Genomic DNA, 15,563 nt, shown 5'->3' with positions numbered 1-15,563 from the left:
ATCATATTTTAAGAGAAATTAACAACCTAGACTGCGTTCAGAGAAGGACAGTGAAGGTGGGGAAGGATCTGAAATTATTTAAGAAACTGAGAATGTTTAATATGACTTTAAGGAAAAAGGGTCTCTAGTTTACATGTATATATATATATGTGTGTGTGTATATATATTATGATCATAGGTCTCTGCGTTAGTAGAATAATTTTTCAGCATTAAATAGGTCTTGGTCCATCTGACATGGTATTTTGTATAAAACTAATTTCTCTTGTGTTTTTAGATTTTGGTGTCTACAGTGAGAGTCCTGTAAAATGATTATGGCTGCACCTCCCTCCTGTGAGAGGCTGTGAAATGCAGGCAGGAAACAGCCCCTCCCAGGTTAAGCGGAGGAGCTCTGAAGCTTGGCGTTGGCAGGATTTTTGCCCAGCTTCAAAGGGATTTGAAGGGTGGTGACAGGCTCCAGCCCAGACTGCGCCTCGGAATGCAGACGCTTCTCTGCCTAGACCCTGGCCCGGCCCTGTGGGAAAGCCCCGGTTCTCGGCGGCACTGAACTGGTAAAAAGCACTTGCCGTGGGTTCCCTCCCTTTCTCCCTCCCTCCCTGGCCATGGGAGTCAGGAAAACAGGCAGTGAAAGGCTTCAACAGTTCCTTTTCAGTTTTCCACGGGGCCCCCAAGGAACGCCTGCAGCTGGAATTCCCCAGGAGACAGGGAGCTGTAACAATAGAGATCTGAACTGTGGTTGCCGAGGGAGGGCTTCTTGTTGGAGTGGGTCGCCGCAGATTTGTTGGTAGCTTATTGAATTCAGGAAGGAAAGGGGAGAGAGAAGTTGAGTGTGACTAAAAGCTTACTTGGTTGGGAGACCTGGGAGCAAAACAGGGCCACCAAAACAAAGTGGAAAAATTGCAGTTGCATAAGTTGTGGGGAGAAAGGATAAATACTTTTGATAGTGCTATGTTTGTGGCTTTGTGTTGGGGCTGTGTCTGGGAAGCTTCGAAACGAAGCTGGAGTAGTTAAAATATATTAATCTTGCTGCTCAACCTTCTGCTACCCAATGTTAAATCCAGTAACACTTGGGCAACCTTTGATCATATTTGAGAGTGAAGTGGCTCTTAGAGATACTGAAACTTCACTGTAGTCCCAGATAGCATATTCATTCATTCACTATCTGTTGGCACCTCATACTGAGGTTAAAACTCTTAGAACAGAATTATCATATTTATTTTTGGTAGTTCTTTCAAATTCTTTCAGTAGACAAACAGGTTAGTGAGTTTTGCTTTTTTAAGCACCTTACACAGTATCTGGCACACAGTATATATACCTACTATACAAATATATATATAATATATATAATATATAATATATAATATAATTATATATTAAATATATACATTATATAATATATATTATATAATATATAATATATATTATATAATGTATATATTATATAATTATACATATTAAATATATATAATATTATTGCAATATATAATAAAATTTTTTTTGAGATGGAGTCTCACTCTGTCGCCCAGGCTGGAGTGCAGTGGTGTGATCTTGGCTCACTGCAACCTCCATTTCCTGGGTAGCAATTCTCCTGCCTCAGCCTCCCAAGTAGCTGGTGTTACAGGTGCGTGCCACTATGCCCGGCTAATTTTTGTATATTTTTAGTAGAGATGGAGTTTCACCATGTCGGCCAGGCTGGTCTCAAGCTCCTGACCTGAAGGGTACACAAAACTACTGAGTGAAAGAAAATGCTAGATGCGGGAAAGTCCATCCAACCCAGCTCCTTACTTTGCAGATAAGTTAACCATAGCCAAGGGAGGTGAAAAGACTTCCAGCTGGAATGGGATCAGACTCAGATTTCTGGATGGTCAGCCATAGATTTTCCCACTGCACCATCCTGCCCTCTGCTGCTTGACTTGTCAAGAAACAGGCGTTTCAAAAGGCGGGGGTTCTTCGAGAAATAATTTCTTGTTCTCTATAGTTGACGTTCTAAGATCATATTTGAAGGAAATTTACTTTTTGTGTGTTCACTTAACAAAGAAGATATTTTCTGCATTGAGGAGAAAACCAAACAGATTGCACTTCTGCTCTAAACATTAAAACCAAGAGATCACAATTTGATAGCCTAAAACCAAATATCCTAATTTTAAAAAGGATTTGAACAGACATTTCTTAAAGAAGACATGCAGATGGCCAACAGGTACATTGTAAGATGCTCAACATCACTGATCCTCAAAGAAATGCAAATCAAAACCACAATGAGATCCACACCTGCTGGGATGGCTATTTAAAAAAATACAGAAGACAGCAAGTGTTGGTGGAGATGTGGGGAAACTGGAATCCTTGTATATTGTTGGTGGGAATATGAAATGGTGCAGTAGCTATAGGAGAACAGTGCAGAGATTTCTCAAAGGATTCAAAATACAAAACATCTCATGTATCCTATAAATATATACACCTCTGTACCCACAAAAATTAAAAACTAAAAACAGATCTAGCAAGCGTAAAACACAGCATATATCCAAAGGAATTGAAATTAGGGTCTTGAAGAGATATCTGTACTCCCATGTTCATAGCAGCATTATTCACAATAGCCAGGCAGTGAAAACAACCTAAGTGTCCACAAATGGATGAATGGATAAAGAAAATGTGATCTATCTATCTATCTATCTATCTATCTATCTATCTATCTATCTATCTATCTGTCTGTCTATCTATCTATCTATAAAATACATGACTACTATTCAGCCTTTAAAAAGAAGGAAATCATGCTCTTGCCATAACATGGATGAACCTGGAGGATATTACGTTAAGTGAAATAAACCGGACACAGAGGGAAAAATACTGCATGATTCCACTTATGTGAGGGCTTCTAAAGTAGTCAAACTCATAGAAGCTGAGAGCAGAATGGTGATTGCCAGGCGATGACGGGAAGGGGAATGGGGAGATGTTGTTCAAAATGTATCAAGTTTCAGTTATGCAACCTGAATATGTTCTAGAGATCTGCTGTGTGACACAGTGGCTATAGTTAACAAAATGGAATTTTGTACTCTCAAATTTATTAAGACGGTAGATCTCATGTTAAGTGTTCTTACCACGAAAACAAACAAAACAACAAAGACACACAGGAGACTTTGGGAGGTGTTGGGTATTCTATTACCTTGATTGTGGTAATAGTTTATTGGTGTATGCATATGACATCACCAAATTGTAACTATTTACGGTTCCTTATACAGCAGGTCCTCTAATAATATTGTTTCATTATAATGTTGATGAGGATAAAATAATGTATTTCCAGCCAGGGCCACTGTCTGTGTGGAATTTACATGTTCCCCCTATATCTGCGGGGGTTTTCTCTGGGTCCTCCGGTTTTCTCTCACAACCCAAGGCTGTGCACATTAGGTGAACTGGCATGTCTACATGGTCCCAGTGCATAAGTGAGGGTGTGTGAGTGTGCCCTGCCATGGGATGGTATCCTGTACGAGGGTGGGTCCTGCCTTGTGCCCTGAGCTGCTGGATATGCTCAGCCACCTGCGTCCCTGAGCTGGAACAAGCGGGTTGGAAAATGAATGAATAAATGAATGAGTTATGGGTTGGAAAATGAATGAATGAATAAAAGTTGATTGTAAAAAAAAATTGTAAAATCTGCAATAATCATATAAATGCACGACAATAAACAATGAAGTGTTTTGGGAGCCTGTCATATTTGTAATGGTTTTCAAACTGTGAGGTGGGAGGAGATGCTCCTGACAATTTTCACTTTACAAACATTTATTCCTTGATTTAATACACCACAATTACGACCATTGTGACTTGCTGTTTATCAAAAATTGGATAAATGTTTTACTTGTTTTTATTAATCTTTCTCAAGTGTATATATATTTCACATTTATTTCAGTGACTAATATTAGGAGTGTTGTAGCCTTTATTTAGAAGTTTGGTGATGTTTTTGTGACCAAAAATATGCTGTAGGAACTTGACTCTCGTTTCTATCCATCAGCTTATGGGGAAATGGGTTTTGTTATATGTTGTCTTGCTTAAAGTTGCAGTTTCCAAGAAATTATCAACAATATTAAGTGAGGACTTACTATATATCCATTATGCCTCAATAAAACGGTTTTTTTTTTTTTTTTTTTAAATATGAGATCTTTACCCAGGGTCCTGGTGACCAAAATGAAGGCCATGAGGACATTGAGTGATTTGATACATGTATCACCCTCCCGGGCCCCTGTCTCGCTGGGCTGCCTACACTGCACAGTGCCCGGTTGCGCTTGGCCTAAAGAAGTGTTTATGTGGTTGTTGAAAGAATGAATAAAAAGCAGAGAGAATACATGCTTACTGATGGTTGTCACTGTAGAAAAGATAACTGGCTTGTGAATTCTTGGAAGTCATGTTTTGTTTTGTTTCTTTGTTTCAGGTTCATATTCTAAAGAGAGCAGGCACTGAGCAAACGTTTGTTGAACTGAACCAATCTGCTTGTTACGGGGATGTGACCTCTACTTTATGGTGTCAAACTAAACAAACACATACTTCTCCAGACAAATACTGAAACCGGTGAACTTCAAAATAAGGTAAAAAGCTCCTATGTTTCCATGCCGCATGATATGCCGCAAAAAATCGAATGAGAAGAACAAGAACAAAGTAGGTTATTTTGTTTGCTATTTAACTTTGTGTGCAGGTCTTCACAGAATGAGAGGCATAGCAACACTCATGACCCCAGGCTAGTTCGGTTCTTTGCCAGTGTGTGGTTTGGGAGCTCTGTGAAGTGTTTGCAGTCGCTACTAATAATCCAGGTGACATGACAAACATTGCCATTCCCTTGGTCCGGAACAAATAGAGGAGGGCTCACTCGTAAGCAGCATCTGAGCAACAGGCTCACCAGACATCAGCCTCTTCACTCCGACTCTTCCAAACTCCAGCTCTCTTCATTAAGATATTCTGGAAGCAACTGAAGAGTTTCTACAAACGTTTTGGAAATTACAGGTGAAATATATGTGTTTCCTTTTCTCCTTGCCTTTTTGATACGGAATGATAACGAAAATTTAAGTTTTTATAATTAGGCTTTTTAAAAGGGAGGAGACCTTTAACTTTCATTTAAATGTGGAAAATTGCTTAATGGTATGGAAAATATGCCAAAGATGGTAAAGCAAGCAGGGAAGGCCTGCGCTAGATAACTCTGTGTCTTGGTTGCTGTGGGGAAGGTGAGCGAACCATTTTTCCTGTGAGGCATTTTTGCATATATTTGTAAGGTATTGTAGCTTTGAGAAGGAGTTTGGACAAATGTCCTCATGGCCTGTACATGTGGGCCATGTATAGGACTCGTGATTTGATCTTTAAGGCCTGGGGAAGCCCCTGGAGGGTGATCAACAGAAGAATAATATGATCCGTCTTAGGTTTTCCAGAGGAGAGTGGGTCACATCAGGGCAGGACTGGCTGGAGGCACAAAGACCCGTTAGGAAGCTATGGAGACAGTCCGATAAACAATGACTATGAGAGACTAAGAAGGGACACAGCAAAGGATGTAAAAAGAGTATGGGGAAGATGAGATGGAGTGGGGACATATTTAGGGACTCAGTCCCCAACTGGGAGAAGGAGAAGTTTAATATGACTCTGTGGTTTCTAACTTGGATGGTATTAATTTTTCGTATTGTTGAGACTACAATTTTTCATGTTGAATTAGTAACTGTTAAGCCACAAACGTATTTGCAGCCGGCAGAATGTAGCTCGAGAGGAGAAGCTGCAGGGCATCATGGCAAGAGCTTGGACTGTGGAGGCGGGGGTGGGTCTGTGTTTGAACCCAGCTCCTCCTGGGGGTGTGACTGCAGCCAAGTGCCTCGGAGATCCTCTTGATGTGAGGGTCGGGACCTCCACACCCCCCCCCCCCGGATTTTTGGGGACGGGGAAGTTGGGTGAGATATTCTAAGTGAACACATTCTGAATGTCAGCTATCGCTTTTTTCTCAGCAGGTCAAGTGGAAGTTTGTTTTCATTTCAGTTAAGGTTCGAGCTGCTCTGACTGCTGTGCAGGCATTCACACGCCCGCTGCTAGAAAGCTGGGGCTGGAAGGAGCATCGGGGCCCGCCGGTCCTCCTTGCTCATCTATGGATGTGGATGTGGAGGCAGGCCCTAGGTCTTAGTATAGGTGCCCATGGGGCAGGTGAGAAGCCCCCGGTAACTCGCTCAGCGCTGCGTCCACTCTTCCACACTCTCCAACACAACGCCACTGGTTTATAAGTGAGAAGCAGGCCACAGGTCCCTAAGGTTTCTGCGAGGGAGGCAGCGTTGCGCAGTGGTTCAGAACACCAGCAGGCTGCACAGGGTGAACCCTCTCTCACCTAAATTTCTGTTTCTATGTCTGCAGGTTGGGAATAACGCTGTGGCTGTGTAAGGCCACCACAGTCAGTGCTTAGCACATCGTGAGCACTCAATGTAGAAACAGATCTTATTTGCTCTATATCTGACAGGCCAATGTTATCCAAGCAGAGAGACCCACATGGCCTGCAGCATATTTAGGGCCATCTCTATGTCAATAACATCCAATGGCTTTAGGTGGGGACTGGACTGGAGCCTCCATGTTGGGGGTGCAGGCAGAGGGCTTGCTCTCTCGCTTCCCTCGGCATTGGAGACAGGTGCCACTTTGCAGCCTCAGGGGGTGTGACACAGGATCTGGATGCTAGGGAGACCACAGCCAATGGGGAAAGTCCACACCATGTAAACGGGTGGTGGGATATCTTGGGGAGGGGTCACTGGATGAGCCACCCTGGGAGATCTGGTTCCTCAGAAGGGGATCTGTCAGGTTGACCCTATACACTGAAAAAGCAAATCCATCAAAAGCTTCTACTACTAGAGCTTCTTAACTAAATCCCTAGTAAATCTCCTTACTTCATTTGGTAAATTCAAAATTAATGGCATAATACTTTCACAAGAATATACCATGAAATCATTTTCCTTCTTTTTGGCCAGAGTTTATGTGTTTTAAAGGTTAAACTCAGATTCCAAGTAAACAAAGTGATTGTTTAAATTACTTGTCATCGACCCCACAGCAATAGGTGTTTAGTTTCTGTTTATATTTACTTTATTGAGTCTCTTAGAACCATTTAATAGCAACGTAACAGAGCAAAAACAGCACCCTTAGAAACTTGTAAACACAATCAAGACCTGGGCATTACCATGGTTGAAGGATTCCTTTAGTACAAGGAAATACTAGACAAGTTTGGCAGGCGTGACTTAACTGGTCAAGTCACAGTGAACATCACAGATGGTCAGCTTGTAAAACAGTGAGTTGTGGCTTTTCAGATGATTAACTGGCAGAGTGTGCAAACTTTTGCCGTTGGATTCTTATATTCTAGGTTGACTCACTTAAAGAAGAATTGGAATAATTATCTAACAGAAAAAAGACCAATAACAAGTATTATTGCTGAAACATTCTATGAGTAGACTGCTTTCTATACATGATTGGTGAACATTGTATTTCAATTAATTATATATCCTGATAATATATGAATTAATACTGTGATATCCTGCATACAATAACAATACTCAATGGAAATATAGTAAAACGGAAATGAAAATAATTTTGTTTTTCCTTGAGAAGGTATTTCAAATTTTTATAGTATTTCAGGGATATTAATATAAATGTCACTTATCACAACAAAGTACCGTAGCTACAGAAGGTGTATGAAATTGACTGTCAAATGAATGGATTGTCCCCAAACTTGTCTAGAGAAAGATGAGATCCTGACAGTTAAAATAAAGTAATTTAAAGTGAATCAACCTTTAAAAACTCAGCAGCTTTGCTATTACTCAAAGGATAAAAACTCGGAATTTAAAATTTCATGTCATAGCTATGTTCACATGTGAAACTAGTGAATATGAATATGGGAGTAAAACTTTTCATTAAAAAAGTAAAGACTAATCGGTGATTGCTTTTATTAAATTGCATGACTCACATCTGAAGCTACTTGACATTTCAGGGAATGTATGCCCGAGGCTGTAATAACATTTGGTATATAAACCAGTCTGTAGAATAAGTTAAAAGAAATATTTTAAGTAGGCTGGGTGTGGTGGCTCACGCCTGTAATCCCAGCACTCTGGAAGCTGAGGTGGGTGGATCACCTGAGGTCAGGAGTTCGAGACCAGCCTGGCCAACATGGTGAAACTCTGTCACTACTAAAAATACAAAAATTAGCCGGGTGTAATCCCAGCTACTCGGGAGGCTGAGGCAGGAGAATTGATTGAACCTGGGAGGCAGAGGTTGCAGTGAGCCGACATGGCACCATGGCACTCAAGCCTGGGTGACAAGAGCAAAACTCCGTCTCAAAAAAAAAAAAAAAAAAAAAGAAATATTTTAAGTAATATTAGGGTTGGTGAAGTATTACTATAAGTTTTTAATTATCACATAAGATTTCACATTAATTGATCAAAAAACATTTTCTAGCAGGTGCTAGACAGATGGCATCTTCTTTTACATAGAAGAGCAAAGCAGTTTTCCAAAGGTCTTTGAAATTCCCCAGGGAGTTCTGTGCAAAGACCACGGAGACAGATAAATGGCTTCTATTTCTACAGACTTTGCCCTGAATGGGTAATGCAGCTGCTGGTCAACCAGGCAGGCCATATGGAGTCACCCTTTACTGAGGCCCCTGGTAGGCCCAAGTCCTGCAACACTCAAAGATGTCCCAGTAATGATTGTAGCTCCTACTGTTAAGTTTACATCCTATTATCTGTCCCTTAAGCCTAAATCAGCTCTTCAGAGAGAGGGGAAAACATAATTTGTTTTCCCCCACACCCCAGAGCAGAAGAGTCAGCCCTTGGGGTTGGCTTCCTGACCTCAGGCTCCACTCTGGCTGCTGGTGGCTTCCTAAGGAGATCTGAGATTGGGAACAGGCTGAGAGGGAGGGGGTCCTGGGGCTTCTCGTTCCCTTGACCACACAGGAAATTCCTCAGAGACACACTCACTCTGTTATGGGCTCCTCAAAGAGAGCCTCTCACAGAAGGAAAGCCTGGCAGTGAGTGGAGGGCAGCGACTCAGGGACTGTCTCACCTTCTTGGCTCAGTTACCTCCCTGGGTGCCCATGTCCATATATGTGATGTAGATAAAATAGCTCCCTTGTAGAGATGCTTGATATTTAAGAGGCCAGCACATTTTGAATGGCTTACAAGTGTCAGCTATTATTACTATTTGTGTGTGTGTGTGGTTTTTTATTTGTTTGTTTTTTTTTGCGATGGGGTCTTGTTCCTCCCAGGCTGGAATGCAGTGGTGTGATCATAGCTCGCTGCAGCCTTGAACTTCTCTGCTTAAGTGATCCTCCTGCTTCAGCCTCCTGAGTACCTGGGATTACAGGTGCAACCCACTGTGCCCGACTAATTTGTTTTTCATTTTTTATTTTTTGTAGAGATGAGCCTAGGCTGGTCTCAAACTGCTGGGCTCAAGTGATTCTCCTGCCTCTGCCTCCCAAAGTGTTGGGATTACAGGCGTGAGCCACCATGCCCAGCCTACTATTTGTTTTTGACAATCAAAATCTTCACACCTTGGCCCTAAAGCTCAATAAATTTGTCTAACAAATGGAAATAGCAACAAAGGACTAATATACATCAGCAGAAATGTTGGCTATTTCATTAGAAATGTGAGTAAACTCATCCCAGGAGCTATTTCAAGTTATGCTGGTGTGAGAGACCACTGCAGAGCTGTTGTCCAACCCAGATCTTCTCTGGGTGGGACTTGGCAGCCTCTGTCTCTGTCCTGGTATTCATGATCCCAGGATTGTCGGGACTGGTCAGCACAGTAGACAGATGCCATTGCAGTGGTGGTCTTCAGCCTCTGGAGGGCTTTCTTAATGTAAGCTCTTTTTACTAGAAAGCTTTCCCTCTTTGGTCATTGCAGGGTCTGAGGATGCCACTAAAGCCAATGTCACCAATTATGGGTGCCTACCAGGTGCAGCTACGGAGCTCATTTCATGCTGAGGGGTGGGGTGAGGACTCTGGAGCCGGGGCTTGGGCTGGAAACCTAGATCCAGCACTTCATAGTGCAAATGTGGGCAAGTGACCAAGCTCTGTACAACGAAGTTTCCTCTGGAGAAAACACAGAGAGTGGAAGTACTGAGCTCAGAGGGTTGTTGTGACAATAAAAGGTGTTCAGTAAGTGTTCGCTGTTACCACTGTCTCATGGCACCTTCATAATGTCTTGGTGATTTTTTCAGTCCCGTTTCACAGATGACAAAAACAGGCTCATAGAAGCGGTGGACTCTGTGACACACACTGTAAGCAGAGAGGCTGTGCTTTGGGGTTAGAGAAAAACTACAGCTATTTCCACTCCAAACCTTAGAATTCTGGTTTTCCCTAGTTACCAATACATTTTGAGCAAGCCAATTTTATTGGACTCAGAGGCCCGGCTCATCTGACTGATTCCCTGTGGTGGGAGATGTGAATTTCCTACTCCAGTCTCTGAGGCTTGAAAGAGCTCAGTGAGAAGCCAGCAAAGTTGGCAAGATTGTTGATTTCAATAACCTGTGGGCACACATCTGCAGGAACGTAGGGGAACCCCAGCTTCTCAGAGAGAAGGTGTGAACAGACAGGAGTGTATCAGTTGGATGGGATTTACGGGCGGCAGAGACAGAGAATTTCTGTGGGGCATTTGCTTTTAGGGATGTCCTGGAGAGAAGTGTGCTACCTGTGATCTGCTCAGTGTGTAAGGCCCAGGAAAACAGATGGGCCAGCCATGGAGCTGAACAGCAAGCAGCAAAACCTTAGCTGGGGCTGGGCATGGTGGCTCATGCCTGTAATCCCAGCACTTTGGGAGGCCAAGGTGGGCAGATCAACTGATGTCAGGAGTTTGAGACCAGCCTGGCCAACAGGGTGAAATCCCATCTCTACTGAAAATACAAAAATTAGCCTGGTGTGGTGGTGTGTGCCTGTAATCCCAGGTACTCAGGAAGCGAAGGCAGGAGAATCGCTTGAACTCGGGAGGTGGAGGTTGCAAAAACCAAAAACGTCAGCTGGCCCAAAGCCCTTTATATTGGTCCATTTGCTCTTAGAGATCCACCCAGACACCAGGATTGCCTCACTCCACCATAGAGGGGCATGATGAGAGAAAAATCCACAAAGTTCATCAATAGCCCACATGTGGTTAGGCATGTGAGAAACAGGACCCTCACTGTTACTCTCTGGGGGTAGAGAGCAGGGCTTGGAGGGATCTGGGTTCTGACTGGCCTGGTCTCTCATCAGACTTACTTCCTACATTAGACTTTTAGGGATGCTGAAACAAAGCACCACAGACTGTGCGGCTTGAACAACAGACAATGATTGTCTCACAGTCTGGAGGCTGGATGGCTGAGATCAAGGTGTCGGCAGGGTTGGCCCCTCCTGAGGCTCTGGGGGAGACTCTGTCCAGTCTTCTCCCCAGCTCTGCAGGTTTGCTGGCCATCTTTGACGTTCCTTGTTTGGGGGAGCATCACTCCTGTCTCCGCCTTCATCTAAACAATGGTGTTCTCCCTGTGTCCGTGTCCAAATTTCCTCTTTCATAAGGACACAGCCCATTTGGATTCAGGGCCCACCCCACTCCAGGATGACTCCGTCTTAGCCAATCACATCTGCAATGACTCTGTTTTCCAAATACGGTCACATTCTGAGGAGCTGAGGGTTGGACTTCAACATACGAATCTGGAGTGGAGCTGGGGGAAGTGGCGGTGAAGCTGGCGGTTGGGGCACAGTTCAACCCTTAACATCTTCCTTTTTCCTAAGAATAATCTTCAACTTCTCTCCACCCCAAACTCAATCAGTGTCATCCTGATAGGAGAGGGAAATGGGAAGACTCAAGAGCCTGCTTCAGAAGGCGGTGAGCTGACCCCAAGCTATTCTAGAGGTAGGTGAGGGTTCAAGTTTAATGATAAGCCTTCTGTGTTGACTCCTTCCAAATCACTCAAAGGGCAGCTCGCATTTTTGGGGCTGTGTCCTCTGAGAAGAGTGAAGGACCTCGAAGGGTAAAGCCCTGCCCCTCCCATGTCCTTCTCCTCCGGGGGAGCAGTGGCTAGAGGAATGGGCCAGGCAGGTCAAAGTCATCGGATTTTAGAATCTCTGCCTGGTGGCTCTCTCCTTCCAGCTGCTTCTCTGAGGGTTGTCTTAGTGGGTTAGTTCTTTTTCTCCAGCATTAGCTGTGGTTTTGTAACCTGAGGCTGGCCAAGGAGAGCTATAGACGGTGGCTCCCAGCTGAGCTCAGTGCCACTGCTACCACCAGACCTTGAGCCTCCACCGTAGTCATTTGGAAGTGAAAGAAAGGTAAAAGATATGTAATACTTACAGATTATTCACAAAGGGCTCAAACCAACAACTAGTAACCCAGAGACAAAACTACTTTAAAGTGTGCTAAGTTAGAAATCACTAAAAGGTCAGATGATACCCAGGCCCAAAGTGTGCTGTATGGAGCCAGCTGAGGCAGGCGGTGAGGTGAGCCACGAACTCTGAACCTCCCTGGTGGCAGAGAGCCTGGTGTGAGGCCTGGAAAACAGAGGCAACCAATTCACTTGCAAGTCCTGGCTGCAGTTCTGGGCTCATCCTGAGCCCTGGGTATTCCTTGATGTTCCTATAGCTGATTTCAATACTCAAGTCCCTGTAGTTCAAAGGGCAATTTGACTTTTGCTTGTCCAAAGAAAACTTTTAAAAGAGAAACTCTTCAATATAGGCAATTACTTTGTCTTTTTTCATCCAAATGCCAATTTGACATGTTTGTCAGTCTCTCAGTCACGGAATGTGCACTGTTATCCATCAACTAAGGGCTTTCATTATATTCTGGTAAATGGGCCAATTTAACCTGGACATCAGTATCTAGGCATCTTTTTTACAGTCTCAGAGCCTAACACCTTTCAGGAAACTACAAAAGACTTTATTTTTACAGCATAATTCAAAGCTTATCAAAGTCGCAGGAATTTCACTTATTATTATGAGACTTCCTGAGGAAAAGTAAAGTAAAAATATAGGTATGCAGGCTTCTAGAACTTTACTTTTTAGCAGGTGGGATGGAGAAGAAAAAAATACTCCTACTGGTTTTGAGGTCATTATTTTTTCAGTGTAATGAACTTGAAAAGCAATAAGCAATGGGAAGCTGGACCTCACTTTGTAGATTCAGGGAAAAAAAATCACCCGTCTTTTTTGTGGTAGAAAATCTGTCGTAAAGGCATAGATTTGAGACCATGTAACAGAATTTTGGTGTCCTCTGAAGCATTTCTGTAAAATCTGCGGAAGAAATGCTTGTGATTGGTGTGATCTGTGATTACTTCATTAGATCAGGCTTTGCCTATACATCCAAATGATTTATTTTCTTGTTTATGTGTGCGTTGTGGTTAGGGAAGGTAGAAGGACATTTGTCTCTAACCTAATGCTTGGCACATAGTGGGAGCTTCTCTCTGATAATTTTGGCTTCAAACAAAAGCAGCCTGAAATATAGACACATATATTTCTTTCTCATTAAAAAAAGTGAATATATAGTCCAGGGCTGGTATGGTGGACCTACAGTGCTAAAACCACACTCCTTCTGTCTTTTCATTCTGCTATGATTCGCTACCATCCTCATGGTCCATGAAGGCAGCTAGAGCTACAGCTATTCAACCACATTCTAGGACAGGAAGGAGGAAAAGGGGTGATAAAGGGAACCCGTCTCTATTAATGAGTCTTACTGAAGGTACCACATAACACTGCTGTTTCCAGCTCAGTGGTTGGAACAGTGACATGGTGACAGGTGGCTGCAACAGAGACTGGAAAATATGCATGGATTCGGGAAAAAAGTCAGAATCCTTTTATTAAAAAGAAGGGAAGAATGCATTTTGAGACAGCTAGCAATCCCTGCTACACTGCTCAAAATAATGTTTGTTGAATTGAATTGGATCAATTGGCCAGAACTGGTGGTGGTGTTCTTGAGTTATTTTGTTCTTGAGGTATTTTGAGATATGTTGTTGAAGATATTTTATCTTCCCCCTTGAAAAATGGGGTAGGAAGTTTCTGTACCTTTAGTGTGATAAGTGTGGGACTTGGGAGAGAGAATGCTGACATAAGTACATCTTTGGCTGACACCAACTTACTCTGGGCAAGGACATTAAGACGCTTGTGCTCTTTTATCCTAAGGAAGTTGGGTGTGAACACGAATGGTGTGAGACAAATGCTTTCAAGTTCCACAGTATGTGCCAGGCACATTGTAAGGTGAAAATGAAGTGCTCTGGTGACAAATGAGAACAATCTGAGGATCTCTCCAGTTTCCTCCACATAGTCACCACAGGGGACAAAATCTGGAGAAGCCTCCAGTTCCCTCATGAATTTGGAAATCATTGGCATTATAAGTGGTTCCATCACTTGTGTGTTTGTATGACCAACCAACAGTAAGTTATTCAACATTGCTAAGCCTTAGTTTCCTCATCATTAAAATGAGAATAATAAAAATCCCTATGTTCTGGGCTTGCTGTGAGGATTTAAAAAAATGCATGTAAAGAGCTTTGCTCCATGCCTGGCACACACTAAATACTCAATAAATATTAACTATTCTTATTAATAATGCAAAAAAGAGCAGAGGAAAAATGCCTAAAGTTATGTTCCTAGGAGAGCAAGTCCTGGTTGGATGATTAAGTAATTATAGGAAGATTATGTGTCAGTCAGAAGTGGGGAGCAGTCATGGAGGGCCTAGGAAAGCACACAACACACAAAGGCCAGCCCACTTGTCTGCCCACTCTTACTGAGAGGCCTTCTTAATGAATTGGTTTGGATTCTTGGGGTCTCAAGGGAAAGGCTCTCTCAATTGTGGATAAAAGTATATATGGCTATATTAGCATGATGCCATTTTGCATTTGATTTTGGTTCCTCATTGAGTATATAAACTTGTGATTGTAATTTGCCTTGCCTTGTAGATCTAAGTACAGGGAAAGAATGCATGGGCCATATTGGCTTGAGTATTCAGCTGTGACTCCCATTGTAAGATGAACAAAGTGGCATTCTGATGTTATACATTATTCTCTTTGAGGTTGGTTAATGTGAGTCTGCCACCCAAGTGAAAAAACATTCATTGTCTCTGCCCACCATGTGCTTCATAGGCATCTTCTTTTGGAACTTCTTCCCACAAGTTTTTACACCAAGTAATGAATATAGGAAGCTGTCACCACAGACTCATTGAGGGCCCAGTGGTTGTCAGGCACTGTGTTAAGGACTGGGGAATACTGCGGTGAACAAAAGGGACACTATCCCCACCTTGTGGAGATTACAGTCCAGCAGGACAGAGAGTTGGTAAGCTATTACTACATCATCACAGACTATGCACTGCATGATGTCAGAAAGAAGCCCGGTCTCAGGGGCAGTAAGACAGGGAGGTGGACATAGACAGGCTGGTGTAGGAAAGGTTCCCTCTCAGTCTCCACCTGAGACCTGGAGGACGAGTGGGAGTATGGAGACAGCACAGGCCCCACACTGGAGTCCGCGTGTTCCTCTTCCACCTTTCTGTCATGGGTGTTGGGTGGGGAGAGGGGAAGCTACATCATGAGCCCTGTCCCCTTGAATCTGGACCTGTCCACTCTGTGTGTTCCTTTGAACATCCCCACGCTT

At 43.1% G+C, this 15,563-nt stretch overlaps 1 protein-coding gene across 1 annotated transcript in view; it reads left to right on the top strand.

The window, feature by feature from the left end:
• Window positions 1–4,840: 4,840 nt before the first annotated feature.
• Window positions 4,841–15,563, top strand: part of LOC105482286 (RP1 axonemal microtubule associated) — a 328,970-nt gene continuing 318,247 nt past the window's right edge. The window contains exon 1 of the mRNA XM_071068238.1: window positions 4,841–4,977. The gene's annotated coding sequence lies outside the window, so the exon portion shown is untranslated. The remainder of the gene's footprint in view (window positions 4,978–15,563) is intronic.

This window comes from Macaca nemestrina, chromosome 8, assembly GCF_043159975.1.
Source record: "Macaca nemestrina isolate mMacNem1 chromosome 8, mMacNem.hap1, whole genome shotgun sequence".
NCBI lineage: Eukaryota > Metazoa > Chordata > Mammalia > Primates > Cercopithecidae > Macaca > Macaca nemestrina.
This window is presented reverse-complemented; position numbering and strand designations above follow the sequence as displayed.